This window comes from Cygnus olor, chromosome 10, assembly GCF_009769625.2.
Source record: "Cygnus olor isolate bCygOlo1 chromosome 10, bCygOlo1.pri.v2, whole genome shotgun sequence".
Classification (NCBI taxonomy): Eukaryota; Metazoa; Chordata; class Aves; order Anseriformes; family Anatidae; genus Cygnus; species Cygnus olor.
In genome coordinates this window covers 4,393,083-4,408,135 of record NC_049178.1, presented here as the reverse complement: position 1 = coordinate 4,408,135, position 15,053 = coordinate 4,393,083, and the positions used below count along the sequence as shown (strand labels likewise).

Below are 15,053 nucleotides of genomic sequence, written 5' to 3'. Positions count from 1 at the left end.
TTGTTGAACAAAACAGATAATATTCCATACTAAGAATTTATCTGGACTGACTGGTCAGTAATACTGATTTGGAAAGTCTCTGTGTTTCTAGTGGATATGGAAAATATATATATATATGTAACTAAAAAGTTTAAAGAAAGACCCACCAGTATTTTGAATTCTCATCTAATTCAGAACTTTAGGGAAACTAACAAGACAGAATAGCAGCAGAATGGAGTAACTAAGACTGCTGGACCTATCTATATATATGACCTGTACATAAAACTTACAATCCTTCCTACTGTCTGCATACAAGTCTTCCTTTTCAGTTGCCAGCTTCATGTTCAAACCAAAAGCAAATTTTCTACAAATGGATCAGATTTATGATGTGGGGTAGGGGGGAGAATACATAGGGCATAACACAGGCCACATAGACAAAATGCAGTTATTCGTTATTTTTATGCCTATTCTCCCCACTACCAAATTGAAGCCCTCGTTTTTTGTTTTTTGTTTTTTTCACTTTTTTAAAGTCAAATTTTCCGTTAAACTGAAAAATAATGTGTGAACTTGTTAAGTGGTACTGATGCTTTTTGTTCTCCCTCACACATATGGCTAGCTGAGAATACATAGCAAGTCCAAGCTTGAAATGAATTTTTTTAAGCAACCAGTATATAACACTAAACATGATTTAATAATGGAAAGACTGGCACAACCTTAAAGGAATATCATCAAGTAGGCAAGGTATGCTTGTGACTTATTATAAAACAGTTAAATCAAGTAGGAAGCATAATCCAGATTCTTTACATAATTATGGCAGAAGGGTGTGGAAGAAGGAATATCAATTATTTCTTAAAGTGGAGATCTAACAGCAAAATAAGCTATACATTGATCTCCTGTTTCTCTCAACTGTCTTGAAAATGCCTGTAATATTTCACTTATTCTTAATTTTACAGGCAGCTTAATGTTTTGGGAACATTGGGCTTACTCTGTTGATACAGAAGTTAGTAAAAATTTTTATTGCAATTGTTACCAGGTAAAGCTTAACATTCCTAGGACAGTATTGTCTCTCCTTAATCAAACTGATCACAGAAAAATGAAACAGAACTGCTAGTCCTTGTTCCATTATTAACTTTAAATTAGTCACAAAGAGAAATTGCTTGGTAATAATAGTGGAAAGATACTATTCAAAGTTATGTACGGCATTGTAGAAGTGATTGAAAACACTGAAGACAGTTTTATTTATGAAGAATTTATTTTATAGGGTTTGCATTTACACTCAGTTGAAGCTCAAATAATTTCTGCTACAATTAAAAACAGATTCTGTGTCAAATGGCACACAATGAAGACTTTTGACTAGTATTGAGAATGAGATACACATAAAAACATGAGAATAATATTCTGTATTTTAAAAGTACTTTCTTTCTGGGTCTCTGTGTAAGCCACCTTGCAATTTCATGGCAAAAGACTGAAATTTCCTTAGAATTTTGTCCTTTGCAGGCTCTCAAGTTTTAAAACATTATTCTTAGAGATTGAGACTAGAAAACAGAAATGTGATTTGTACACACTGGGTTAGGTCTGAGGAATCAACGGTCCTTTACCAAAGCTATTGAAATCAGAGGTGTGTCTGTGATTACCAAAGAGATCTTCCGGTGATAAAAGAAGAATTGCATCAGCTTTTGGCTCAGCGTGTCAGAATGACTCAGCATCTCAGAAGAATGTGTTTCCATTTTCTTTCCGGTTGGAAGATGGTGAGCCTTCGTTAATACTTTCTCTTAAAATGCCATGGAACAGGCAAAAGGGGGATGTTAGATTTCTCACTGGAGTAACTTGACAGCCTTTATTCAGAATAGTATAAAAGCCATACAGAATTCACTGATACCACTCTAGCATATATCCTTTCTTTGCAGTAGTAGAAGGAAAAGAGGTTTGTTTCAACAGCTCTGCAGCTCTCCCATAGTAAGTAACCAGATCATTTCTGCAAGTTTGTACAACTCATAGCACAGGAAATTCTAATTTGGAATTAAAAGTTAATTGTGTGAGCAAACATTCCTGGTAATTCTGGTGATTAATTAGTCCTTTCTTCTATGATTTTAGCCCTCAATCCATAATTTTGTCCTTTCTATAGAAATTCAAAGAAAAAAATAGAACATCTCAAGAAATTCTCATAAACCATTGCTCTATATTTTGGGTATTATATCAAAGTACCATGATCATCAAAATGCAATTAACCATATAGTATAGCATTTTCTTAATATCCTTCATGCTGCCAACAGTCAGAGATTGAATAGTGAACTATATAGCTGTTGGTTTGACTCAGCAGGATGTTTCTTGTGCTCTTCCCTGTAAGCAATGAGTTTGCATGAAATTAAGGCAGCCCAAGCTAAAGTTAATTTGGCAGGAGTTTCTTCTGAAAACAGAATTATAACTGTGCAAGTCAACAAAGTCAAAAATTGCCAGCAAGACTTGTGAATGCTGAGTAAATTTACCTGGATATTTGATTTTAGTCTGCACTGAATCAGTCAGTCTCAGTTAGAACCAGGCAACTCTGTAGCTGTTCCTGGAGAATACTGCTGATTGTTTTGAGTACTTCTGCTGCTATCACTGAGGACTAGAGTTAACATCCAATTGCAGGCAGTTTACACTTGTATATGGCCTTTTATCTACACTTCTGCTCTGCTCACACAACTGCAGCACCCTCTGACAAACTCAGACCACCACACCTTACTTTCTATTCTGTCCCTGCTCTCTAATATTTAAATCACTTCCTTGACCACTGGCAGGAAGCAATTACAATCTCTGCATACTTTAACAAGATGTTTAAACAAGATATCATGAGACCTAAACTAACTAAATTTCATCATCAGACAATGACAGACCCAGCACTTCCTTTGGGCTCTACTGCGCCTAAAAAGTGGTCTCAAAGAACTGGAAAAATCTAAAAGCTACATCTCCAGTTAGCCTTGTTCTGAGAAAAGGAGTCTGAAAAGATCCCTAACAATTACAAACATATGGGGATAAAATTGACACAGTCAAGAAAAAGAACATTTATTTAAATCAATCAATCATTGTCAAATATTATACAGTGTTCCAGAAAGTCTGTTTGTTCTCCTGATATAAGACTATGCATTTTCTAGGTTATATTCATGAAGTTTGAAAGGAAGTTTAAAAAACATTTTTTGAAGTCTGCCATTTCCTCTGCATCAAGTTTAATGTCTGAAATAGGCGATGAAATAATGATGAAGTCAAGACTAACTTTTGTGTACAGTTTGCACAATACAGTTCTAAAATACAATCCATCATCTAATCTAGAAAAGCATCTCAATGCCAACTGTGGTTTTCAGCAACATGCCCTTTTGAATCAGCATTGAAAGTGATTTAACAGTGCGACTGATCAACCCCCCCAATTACTTAGTTCCTGACACATAAAGAAGGCTAAGGGATTTTCTGCTTATTTAGTTGATCTTGCTGCAACAGTGCTGAAAGTTGTTTTACAATAATTAAGCTAATTTATGTCGTTCTTGTAGGAGTTGGTCACTTCCTGGAACAGACTGAGCTTTGAGGAGACTGGTTTTCTATGTGAAATATTGGCACCCAATCTGCTGCTACAGTAAGCATCCTCTGTTCACGAAACCCACAACAAAAAGAGTCCAATGCATTTATTTTTAGCCTTGGTTGATAAGCAAGTCAGGTGTGTACTATCAGGAGGACTGAAGCCAGAGAAGGCCATAAAGTTGCAAAATTGCTGCCTAGCACAAGGACATTTCCATTTTAAACAAATGGAAGCATGGGTGGTGTTTTTTTTGTTTTGTGTGCGTGTATCAGCATTTCACAGGGTATATTCTTAACGGAGGAAATATTTTACTGGTGAAGATACCAGTAAAAATCTCAAAGCTCAGGAGGAGGAAAACATGTTGATTCAAAAATTAGAAGCCTCCTTTCTGCCCAAAGCACCAGTCACCTTCTCAGAGTTATTTTACCAAAAAATCCTGAAAAGCAGGTAACTGCCAGCTATGACCAATTATGCTGCCTTACAAGAAAAGTGGCGATGAATTGAGCAGCATACCAGAATACTAATACATGTGTTCCATTGTGAAAGAAAAAGCACAGGGACCAAACATTGATTGATAGGAATCAAGAGGCTAGGACCCCTCTGAGCGAAACACTGAAGAGCAATAGCTGAGCTGTTCCGTGCCCCTAGACGCCGCAGTGCCACCTGCAGTGACAGACGCCCAGATGGGTACGTGAGTGTGCTTACACTGGATCCCTGTGTGCCACCTTCCAGCGAGCAGAACAGCATTAGCCCTAAGTCTTAGCAACTCTTTCGTGCTTCTGAGTGAGGAAGAGGAGATTCCCAAAAGGAACCACCAACATCAGTAATAGGTACTTTCTGATCAGTGAAATCTTTTGCAGTCTTACATATGTAGATGTTTAGTAGTTTCATGCATCTTACCCCAACGACTTGCTTTTCAATTACCAAGAGAAAAGAGTTCACATCAGTGTCTTGCTTCACAATGCTCACAGGACATGTAATCCATATGTGACTCAGTGACCTGTATTCTCTCTTACTCTCACAACATAAGCTTTTGTAACAGTGTACTAAAAATATATATACCAAAGACTCACCTCAAGGTAAAAGGCCTATTTTCTCTCTTCTGTTAAGCAGATTTGGTTAGAATGGACCTTCCAAGTCTATTGCCACCTTCTCACTAGAGATGTAACTGTTCTTTGGTTGTTGGCTCCTTGATATATTATAAAAAATCTCACAATGAAAATTTCTGTACTAGAAAACTTCTGTTAAGATACTGGGTCACCTACAATATTATCAAAACAAAAGCAAAAAGAAGGAAAATGAGGAGGGTATATTAATTCACCTAAGTTTTCTGCTATCTTATTCCTTCTGCAACGCACAAAGATCCTGAAAGTAATACTGCTTATGTGTGGAATTAGTGGTTTGTCACTCATTGATTGTTCCAATCATTACACCATTGCCTGAATTGCTGCTAAGAAAATGTTCACGTGTTATAAGTTCCTTGCTTTTACATTAATCACTAGAAATGAAGGCATTGCACCAGTTCAACTGCTACCACACCCGGTTCCACCAATGTCAAACAAACATCTGATAGAACTTCTGTCTGATGCAGACACATACGAGATCAATCTTATTGATTTTGTGAGATGGCTACTAACTATTCTCAGTTTATTTGTAACTGTTCCTGGAAGAGTCTTACACCTTTACACCTATGTTTTGGATTTGAACTTATCTGAAAGAACATAATAGAATGACTGCTTATTATTACATTAAAATGTAAAATATTAAAGACCAAATAAATGCTATTTGGAAGATCAATCTGGATACACAAAACAAATCTGGATAAGGCAGCTTTCAGTTCTATTTTGGTTTTGAAATAAAGCTTCTATTGTCTTAATAACACAACAAGTTTAGAGAAATTGTTATTCAATTTCTTTATTAAGTTCAGTTTCAATGTTGAAAACTGCAGCCATTCATCAGTTTGGATGGAGGAACGTGCATACCATGACACAATTCCGAGTAACTAAGAAAAAAAGTGATCGTCTTTTAAATGTTTAACTAAAAATAAATTAAAAAATAATAATAAAATTTAAAAAAAAAAAGTATTTCACATGCTTTCCAGCAGGGGGCAATGCCATATGTAGTTGCTTAATCACATGCCATGAACCCTGTACTCCACAGCAAATAGGGGAGTAACCCCCAATCGAGTAGTGGAGTTGTCCACTTCTTGATCAGACAAGTTCTCCTGCCCATAGCCATCAGGAAATTTCAGTTTATAAACGGGGTGTAGCAACAAACTTGTATTAGCTTTTCTTCCAAAATACTTGCATGGCAGTTAAGAGCCCCAGTGCTATTAAAACTGAAAGCATGGTAAAATTCAAATACATTTATTATTTCCTCATTTCTACTTTTTTGTTTAACTCAGCTTGGGCTACATTAGCTTGGAAACTTCCGCCTCCAGACAATGAGAAATTATATGAAAAGGTCTTGCAAAAAGAGGAAATAATACAACTAACAGAGAGACGGTGGGCTACAAATAACTGAATGACCTACAGAAATACAGCCAAATCATGTCCTATATTTTACCCATGATGGCAAGATCCTTTTCAAAATAAATGCATGATTTTAAATAGTATATTTAATTTATATTTTAAAATAAATTAATTTTTATTAATTTTAAATAATATAACATGAAAAATAAAGTCTGCTATAAAAGAAAACCTTAGATAGCACTCTAAAAATAACACCAAACAAAACAAAACAAAAAAATCCATCCCTACAATTAAAATTTTCCTGTCAAGTTCTTTGGCTGAGTATATGCAGGCACTAAATTTCACTTTCTTGTTTATAACAGCTGCAGGAAGGAGGCTTTTGGGGTTGTTCCTCTGGCCCCAACCCAAGCGCATGCGCACACAACCACATTGCCAAATTCCCCCAGTTGACAACAGGGAGATGGGAGGGAAAGGAGGGAGCAGAAAAAGAAGAGAAATAAGCCCTATTTTTCCCACCCCTGGGCTCTGAAACAGGTCTTGGCTGCGCTACCTATAGGAAAGGTACAATTGCAATTAAGCTCATAACAGTGTAGCATCCCAGTTAAACACCCACATTTTCATCATTTTTATCCTCCTGCATGTTTGCACATAGACTCTGTAAGTCTTACTTAAAAAGGGTAAACTGCTTCAATGTCGAGCCTTGTGTTAGCAGAATAACTTCCCTTTACCATGCAACACAATTCAGACAATATGTCAGATCAGTCGTGGGATTACCTCCCACAGGTGCACCCAGACACCCACCCACCCCCAAAATCCTGCCAGCAGTGTCACACTATGCTGATCAAATGCCAGTACACTCCTGTTCATTAGGGACTGGGCTTATAACGAGAATACCCCAGTACTGCACATCTCCAGAGTTGGGTACTTTACAGTATCTAGAGCTTACATGTCACCATGTGCTTTCCTTCCCCTTTCATAACAGATAACTGGATACATATACTTCCATCTCCCATGTCTTAAACAGAACAGCATAAACCAGTAAATTGTTCACCAACATAGAAAGTGTTAAGCAAAAATTGTTTCACCTTGTCCTGAAGTAAAATGCTTTTCTGCTGTGCTTCAATGGACATTGGGTTGCCAGAAACCTCATATACATTTTAGAGTATGAAACAGCAACTGCATTTAAAGTCACAAATGCTTACTGCCATCCATGAGTAAATTAAAAATAGCAGAATTCATTCCTGATATTTTACCCAAGTTCATACAAAATATATATATATATAAAGATTCAAATTCTGATATTCCTTCCCCTCATCCTCCAAATGGTTAGGAGTAGAAGTGATCATCAGAAGCTGAAAAGCATTTTGATCTTTGTTACATTGGGACTATGGAATCTAAGCAACTATTTTACAAGGCATTGTAATTGTTTGTACTTGCAAAACTGGATTAAGAAATCACTGCTATTCTTAAAACACATTTATCACATACATACAAAAGTCAGCATATTTCTACTTCGAGCTAAGCCTTCAGCCAACCAGAGTGAATTCCCGTGCACCGCCCACGCTCATTCTCGCATCCTCCCCTTCCCCAGAGCAATCACTGCATCTGGCCAGTAAAACATGAAAAAGTCTCCAACATGCCTTACCAGGGTACACCTGCCCTATGGATGACCCATGTATATCTCACCTATACTCTATTGATGTTGTCGCTATTTCCAGCAATTTCAGTGTAATTACTGAAACACGGGCATTAGAAGTGCTGAATAAAGAAGGTGAGATTTTGGGAAAAGCTTTCATTTAATGTACAAGCCCTATTTTATTTCAAAGAAACTGAGAATTAAAGCAGAGGCATTAGTCCTTCACAGTAAAGCAGGGAGAAGAAAAAGAGGTAGCCATATAAAGCAAGGTTTCATCAGACCTCTAGAATTTATAAATACGGGGCTTTTCTGCACTTTTGAAAGTTCTATGAAATATTTTTTCCTGTAGCTTAAATCCATTTGTTCTTTGGTAGAAGCTTAATTTAAAAAACATGTCTTTTGAGTTGAGTGGAAGTCTGACTAATTCTGTTGTAAATGCTTTTAAAGATGAACAAAACTAACACTGTAATTGAAAAAAGACTCACACATATACAACAGCCACAATCAGGCTAGTGCCTTAGTTAGGAGACTACAGCTCTCACTTTTATTAGCCAAATGAAAATCAACATCCATACTGCTAAAGTTTGTAATAGTCCATAAGGAAATCTTCATGATTAGGGATTCAGAAGCCAAAGTTTCACCCACCTATTTTCTCTGCCTATTTCTTCCTTTTTGAAATGTCTGTCTCTTCTGTTTCACCCCCACCACCAAACCCCCAAAAATACTCTCATTTAGATTTTATCCTTCCATCTCTTTACTGATGCACTCTCCTTTGTAGTATAAACTGAACAGCATTGACAGCCCTTTAGTGCCATTATCTCTGCCATGTTGCTTCTAAAAGGAAGTATGGTTGGTCTCCAGCCCCAGCCTCAGTGGCAGGTCTGCCACTCTTGTCTCCACTCTCCACACCCCACAGAAGATGAGAAAAAAGCAGCAGGGATATCCTCCTCCTTTCCTACCTCACCTCCTCTCTCCCTCTCCTGCCCATGAAAAAATTCAGATCTCTTGGAAACTAGATTAAGCATCAGTTTACCTGATGAAAAGTAGTAGTTCTGTTCATTATGGTTCATTCTTTATCTGCTCCTATACTTCCAGAAACCTCTCTTGAGTCTTCATGATATCACTACTTCTCATATTAGAATTTCTCTTAATGATATTAAGTAAGTAGTTGTAACACAGTGCCTATAAACAAGATATCCTAATATTTTTCATAGGTACTAATCTCATCCTTTATTTTAAATTACATTCCCTGCTAACTATGATCTATACTAGGTTGCAAATTATGAGATGTCCAGTTTCCTTTCTACTTAAATACTTGAATACATCTTCCTTCCCTCCATCCTCTATATGCAATCATCTTTAAAAAGAAAAGTCATTCTAAACTCCCTGTGTCTAAGAAAAAAACAGTTGCTCAAAGGAAACTTGATTTATTGGAGTCAAAATATATTGTTATGCCCTTCTTGCTGGCTAAGAATGCTGCTTTAGCCTTACCTATATTCTACCACTGCCAAAGAAGGAAGTCTATTTTTTTTTTCCTCTTGGCAACTCCTTTGGAGGTACACTATTGTGTTCCCAGAGTACTCGTTCTCAAAGGCTATTGTGAAAACTGTAGTAAACAGAACGCTCAGCATCAGGATGCAAGAAACAGGATCCAAGGCTGAAACTATTTGCCAAGAGTGGATGTGACCGCTGCCCCATTCAATCCTGGATGGTACAACAGTTCATCTTAGCTGCTAGATATAGCACATTCTGTAATGAGGAGGACAAAGGTGGCAATTACTGAGAAACCATGTTGTTGGAGAAAACAGCGTCAGGATGTAAAAAAAATTTCCTTTCCATCAGGCAACTAAACAACGGATCTCAATTACAGATAGTAGGTTATAGTCTCAATTTGTATCGGCATATTTCCACATACTGTTGAGGAGCTGCATGATTACGACAACTGAGTTGATGACAACTGAGAATTTGGCCTACAGATTGAAACTGAAATACTCAGAGTATTTCAATTAGCTCCTCTGCTTTTTGGCAGAACATGTGATGTCAGACTTGCCAAATCATTCACATTTGTATAAAACTAGAGAAGAACCAGAAAGTGGTAAATCTAAACATTTAGGAAGCTAAGATTAAATACAGAATTAAACTATAAAGCAGAAGTACAATTACATAGGGAATAAAGTACTGTGAATAGCTATGGAGGCATTGATGTTCTTTCATTTAGAATATGGAAGGAATAAGGAAATGTACAGGGAGAAAAAAAAACACATTAGATGATAAATCTGATGGTAAGAGGAATATTTAATGGATTTTACTAATAATTAAAGTATTCACCATAGTGAATACTTTACATAGAGAAAGAATGTATCAGAACAACTCCAGCCAAAGGCAAACAATTGCTTGATACTACCAATCATTAAAATTCAGGCACATCAAGAAAGGTTGTGGATGTTAAAGACAGAAAAGATTATTATCTGATTTGATCCCCTATAAACCATAGAAACTTCTCCCGAAATTGCTCCGTCAAACCTGTAGCTAATTCCTGGTAAATCAACCATATCTTCTAGAAATATATTCAGAGTCAGTTTGAAGGCTTTGGGTAATAATACAGAGCTTTCCAGATTACTTGTTTCAATTATATTCTTAATCTGAATCTGCATAGTTGAAATCATAAGCATTAAATCTTGTACCTCCTCCTCTAGTTTCCACTGTTAGAAGAACCCTCCCTGCATAGATAGTTACTGAGTCAACTGACCTTTAACTTCTCTAGGTGGGCCCAAGACCCTGATGTTGACAAGTTGTAACAACACTAAGAACTGTTGTGCAGCACTCTTACTCTCTTCTAGTACAGCTTCCCACACACTACTACACTTGAGTCATATCAACAGTCCTCCAATGATCTTTGCAATGTAGAAGCCCATTTAAATTGTGAAGCAATTAGGGAAACATTACGTATTTTTACTAATAATCCACCACTTCTAATCTTATTAGTAAGTGGATTCATTGGTGTTGTAGTAATCAAACATAAAGATGCTCCTTGCTGTGTCTGTACATCCTTTCTGGCACATACAGCCAAAAAGGATCACTACTATCCATCAAAAACTTTCTGTGCAGAAAGATGTCTCTTCTCAGTCTTAACACTTTATCATGAGCCACCAACAAAGTGGCCAAACAAAGGTACCTGGCACAGGGTTACTTAAAGAGAAAAAAAGAGCACCTGTAACCACAGAAAAGATTCAGGTAGAAGTTGTCCATGAGGAGGACAAGTAGAGGGTCATCTGCAGGCACAAATTAACACTTGAGCAAAGCAGGTGTTCGTATAACTTCTTAGAGAACTTAGTAACTTTATAGAAGCTAGTTTTCTCCCCTTTGTCACTTATGTCAAGTATGGGGTTTTTGTTTGTTTGTTTTTCAGAGGAACAAATATTTCTGTCTGCTTAATAGCTTTCATCCATGCAACTGCAGGAATCTGAAACAGCATTTAAGAACTGGGAAACAAAGGTATAGGCAAGTAACTGTTTTATTCTACAGTTCACAAACGGCTGTTTTCCATAATGGACTGCAGACCAGTAACCAAAACCAAAGAGCTGGGGCAAAGAACCCCCTCAGAAACTAGCCAAAATTATGAGGAAAGGAGCAAGATATTATATTTTGTTTATTTTACCATCAGACATAAGTAAAAGTCTTGATTCCTGCAGTCATAGACACACACAAATAACTACTACATTAAAGTAGTTCCATGGCAGTGACAGTAGATGCGTGTAAACATATGTGGTATTGTGGTCTAAGTCTAAGCGCTAGTACTACAGTGCTACTTTTTAAATCAACAAAGAATACACAAGATATTTGGTGACACACAAATCTTCCTCAACTTTTCTGTCACTCGAGGTACTGCTCAATCCTTCAGCTCCATACTTTAAGGAAGTCCATAAACAGATCAAATCACCTAACTGGTTTAAGCAGTGAAAATAACATTAAAAAGTAATAGCTTATGGAAACATTTTTATTCACCAGGAACAACTAAAGCCACTTTGTAAAAAGAATTTCCCAAACTAAACTTTGAGCAGAGAACAGTCTGGAAACTATCACTATAGTAATGCTTTAAAAATTACTCACAGCCTAATTAACATCTGCTTTAAGAGTTTAAGTTATTACAGGGTCATTTATCTACTCAAAGCATCTTCTACACAATTGAGCAAATTTTTAATGTTTAACATTTCTACCCATAAACTACCAGTGAAAGACATTCACCTAAAAGAATACGATAGGTAATTCAGGTCTATGTTTCTCATCAACGTCTCACCTAATGCTAGTTTTTCTAATCACAAAATAGGTAACAAAACATATCTAAGAAACTTTTTTATTATTTTTTTTAGAAAGCTCAAAGCAGACATAAAAATTTAGCATCAAAAGAGAAAATAACCAAATAACCAAAAAAAAAAAAAAAAGAAAAAAGCAAGCAAAAATAAATGAGAAATTCTATAGACGGAAAAAAAATAAAAAAAAATGTTCTCCAGAAGTTCCAATGTGCATGATCCTAAACACATGCTATTATGAAATAAACTTAGAAGCATATACACCTTGGAAATGTCCTCTCTAAATTTTCCCCACCTGCAGTTAGTCTTTTCTGAAACATAGCTGGCTAGAAGGTGATTAACCAAACTGCAGCTATCCTTCTTCCATCAAATGCTGTCCTAATCTTTTAGGGGAATTATTCCTCTGAATTTCATTTCCCACTGTTAAATTGGCCAGGGTCTTACTAGAACAAATGGGATGGATGTTGGGGAACATATATCACAGGATGCACTGTTCAGGCAGGGAAGACAGTTCAAGCACTCAAGATTCACTTTTCTCAACTCAGGCAAACTGCAGCCTGCAGCACACACATAGGTGTGTTTCTATTGTGTCTCTGGGACTCAGAAAGTATAGGCTTTTCTAAGGGAAATTTGAAAGTTATGAAGAGTTCTGTGTTTAAATGCAAGTAGAAGGGAGACCTAGGAAGTCAACCCTTTCTAATCTCATTTTGTTTTTCCTTAATGTTTTGTATTATGTGAATCAATCTAAAGACTCTGGAAAGTCTTTTTGATCATCATTCTGACAGTTGTTTTACTTTTGGTTTGATGTTTGGAATTTTGTTGTTGTTATTGTTGTGCCCTACACAACAAGCATAACTTTCTAAATTAAGAAAGTATTTCTTTTAACTAGTTTGTGTTAATCTGTAATCCCTTTTAAAGGCATTTGGCAAAAGCTGAGAATAGAAAACTTATCTAATTAACACAGTAGAGAGAATCAGAAGAGACAACTTTTTTTTTGTTAGTGGCATTTTTACTAAAAGATGTGTTCCGAAGCATACACCTGGAATCACTGCTGCAAAGTACCCATGAGAGATCAAAAAAGCCCTCCTAGTTCCTTGCTTCCCCAAGCACAGAAAGAAAATCAAGGCAGTGTTTCAGTTAATGCAATAATGAGGTCAGAAGAACACAGAAAATCTGCTCCTTGTTATAAGAAACCTCAGAAAACCTTCTTTTCCTTTTGTCTGTGACCCCACCCCAACCATACACACAATTTATCAACTATGTTATTAAGTTTCCTTGCTTTCCCTTTTCTCACTCTCCCATTAGGAAGCCAACCCACTGAGGGCCCCAGCCGGACCCCAGGGACCCCAGCTGCACTCCTGCGGATCACGATGCACTCTTCCCTTTTTTGGACATTGGGTGAAGCTCTTTGCTACTGCACAGCAAAAGGGGATGCTAATTCAGGCTGCGCATGCATTGGACCAAATTCTGATCTCAGACACCCACACAATTCCTGTTGTAAGTCACATGTGTGCACATTTCTGACAGCAGGATATGCCCACTTGCACTGTCTTAATGCATCAGCAAGAGTGGTGATTTTGTGGTGAAAAGTGGCCTTTTAACAGAACAAAAGTGTAAAGAAATTATTTTGTAAAACTTGGGGGCGTAGGCAGACTGATAATGTTCCTCTAACTGAATTCCAATGGGTAAAATAAAAAAAAAAGGAAGCAAACCAAAGATACTAAAACAATTTTCTCACTTAAAAGGGATTTTAAGAGAGACTGTCAAGCATCCAGGGCAACTCTCTGCTTCCAATATGGGTTGAGGGACATATTTCAATTTGAAATTAGTTAGGGAGATATTTTATAATTTATTCAAATGGTCATATGGAAGAGCTTCAGCATCAGCTCAATTGTTATTATTTAAGCTTAAGGAACCAGACTGTAATAGATAATTGGCATATGGAAAAAGCAGTACAGTGTTACAACTGAAAGTGTAGCTGGAAGTCAACACTATTCAAAATTTTTAAAAGAAATAACTATAAAATCATTTTTTAGATGTGTGAAGGAATATACAAATATGTTCTCATAAATACCTTTTACCAGATCTTAGGGATACGTGATAATGAAATATTCTAATAATCATTCTTAAAAGACAGGAAGATAATGCAAGCAGAAAGAGGTGAATTTAACCTCCACTGAATTGGTTTTGCTGTCATACCAACAGATCTCAGAGCAGGTTAGTTTACTTTGTTTTCCACATTCCTAATTTCACCTGTCTACTAGAAATCATCGTCTGTTCTTCCCAGTTTAAGTGGTTTCAGAATGTTAGAAAAGTAAATTAACATAACTGGGAAATAAGATATATTGTCCTCTGTTTCAAAAAATACTGCCAGTAATGGAAATGCATATATACTTACATGAAGGTTTCTCAAAAATATAAAAATTAATTTAAAGAAAGGTTTGAGAGCACTTAAAAACTTGATCTGGTAAACAGATCAGGCTGTAAGAGATCACATCATGTAATTAAAAAACAGGAATCTTCTCTAACAACAACAACAACAAAAGAAGTAAAAAAAAAAATAACAGTACAAACGTAGCAGAGGTTTTTAACAAAATAAATAAGGAAATACATGTAAAAAGGTACACTCATGGATAAAGAACTCCAGACAAAAAGAGACTGGATCTGTGTGATGAGTAAACAGGAAACTGGGGACAGAAAAGTTAGAATGGAAGGAGTTTGCTGCCATATGTGAGAGCAGTTACCCTAAATCTTTGTTCTGAGCTAAGATTAGACATTTCAATAATTTAATTCAGAGGAACAGGCTAAATTCTTAAAACCAATAATATTTTTTCCATTTTTAGTAGTCTTCTGGATATATATCTAAAGACAAAAATAATTCTTTTTTCTCCCAATAATTCCAAAGAAAGTTAAAATCTTGCAATACTCATACTCTGCATCTAGCATTATAGTATGCAAAATTAAGTCTGAAATTTTGCTTTTTACATTTTAAGCATCTGTGGTTGTTATGCTTTCACTCCATCATACACTACTGTAACGCAGAGAAGTTGTTCTATCTTGCCTGCAAAAATGTCCTTGAAGGACAAAGTGGTCCAGGTCACAGTCTA

The 15,053-nt window shown here is 36.4% G+C and overlaps 2 long non-coding RNA genes across 3 annotated transcripts in view; one reads left to right on the top strand and one right to left on the bottom strand.

Annotated features, from left to right (window-relative positions):
• Nucleotides 1–15,053, bottom strand: part of LOC121075767 — an 84,419-nt gene that overhangs the window by 61,314 nt on the left and 8,052 nt on the right. The window lies entirely within an intron of this gene.
• Nucleotides 1,250–13,810, top strand: LOC121075768. The gene is made up of 3 exons (XR_005823145.1): nucleotides 1,250–1,727; nucleotides 3,504–3,586; nucleotides 13,252–13,810. It is a non-coding gene; the product is annotated as an uncharacterized LOC121075768 (long non-coding RNA).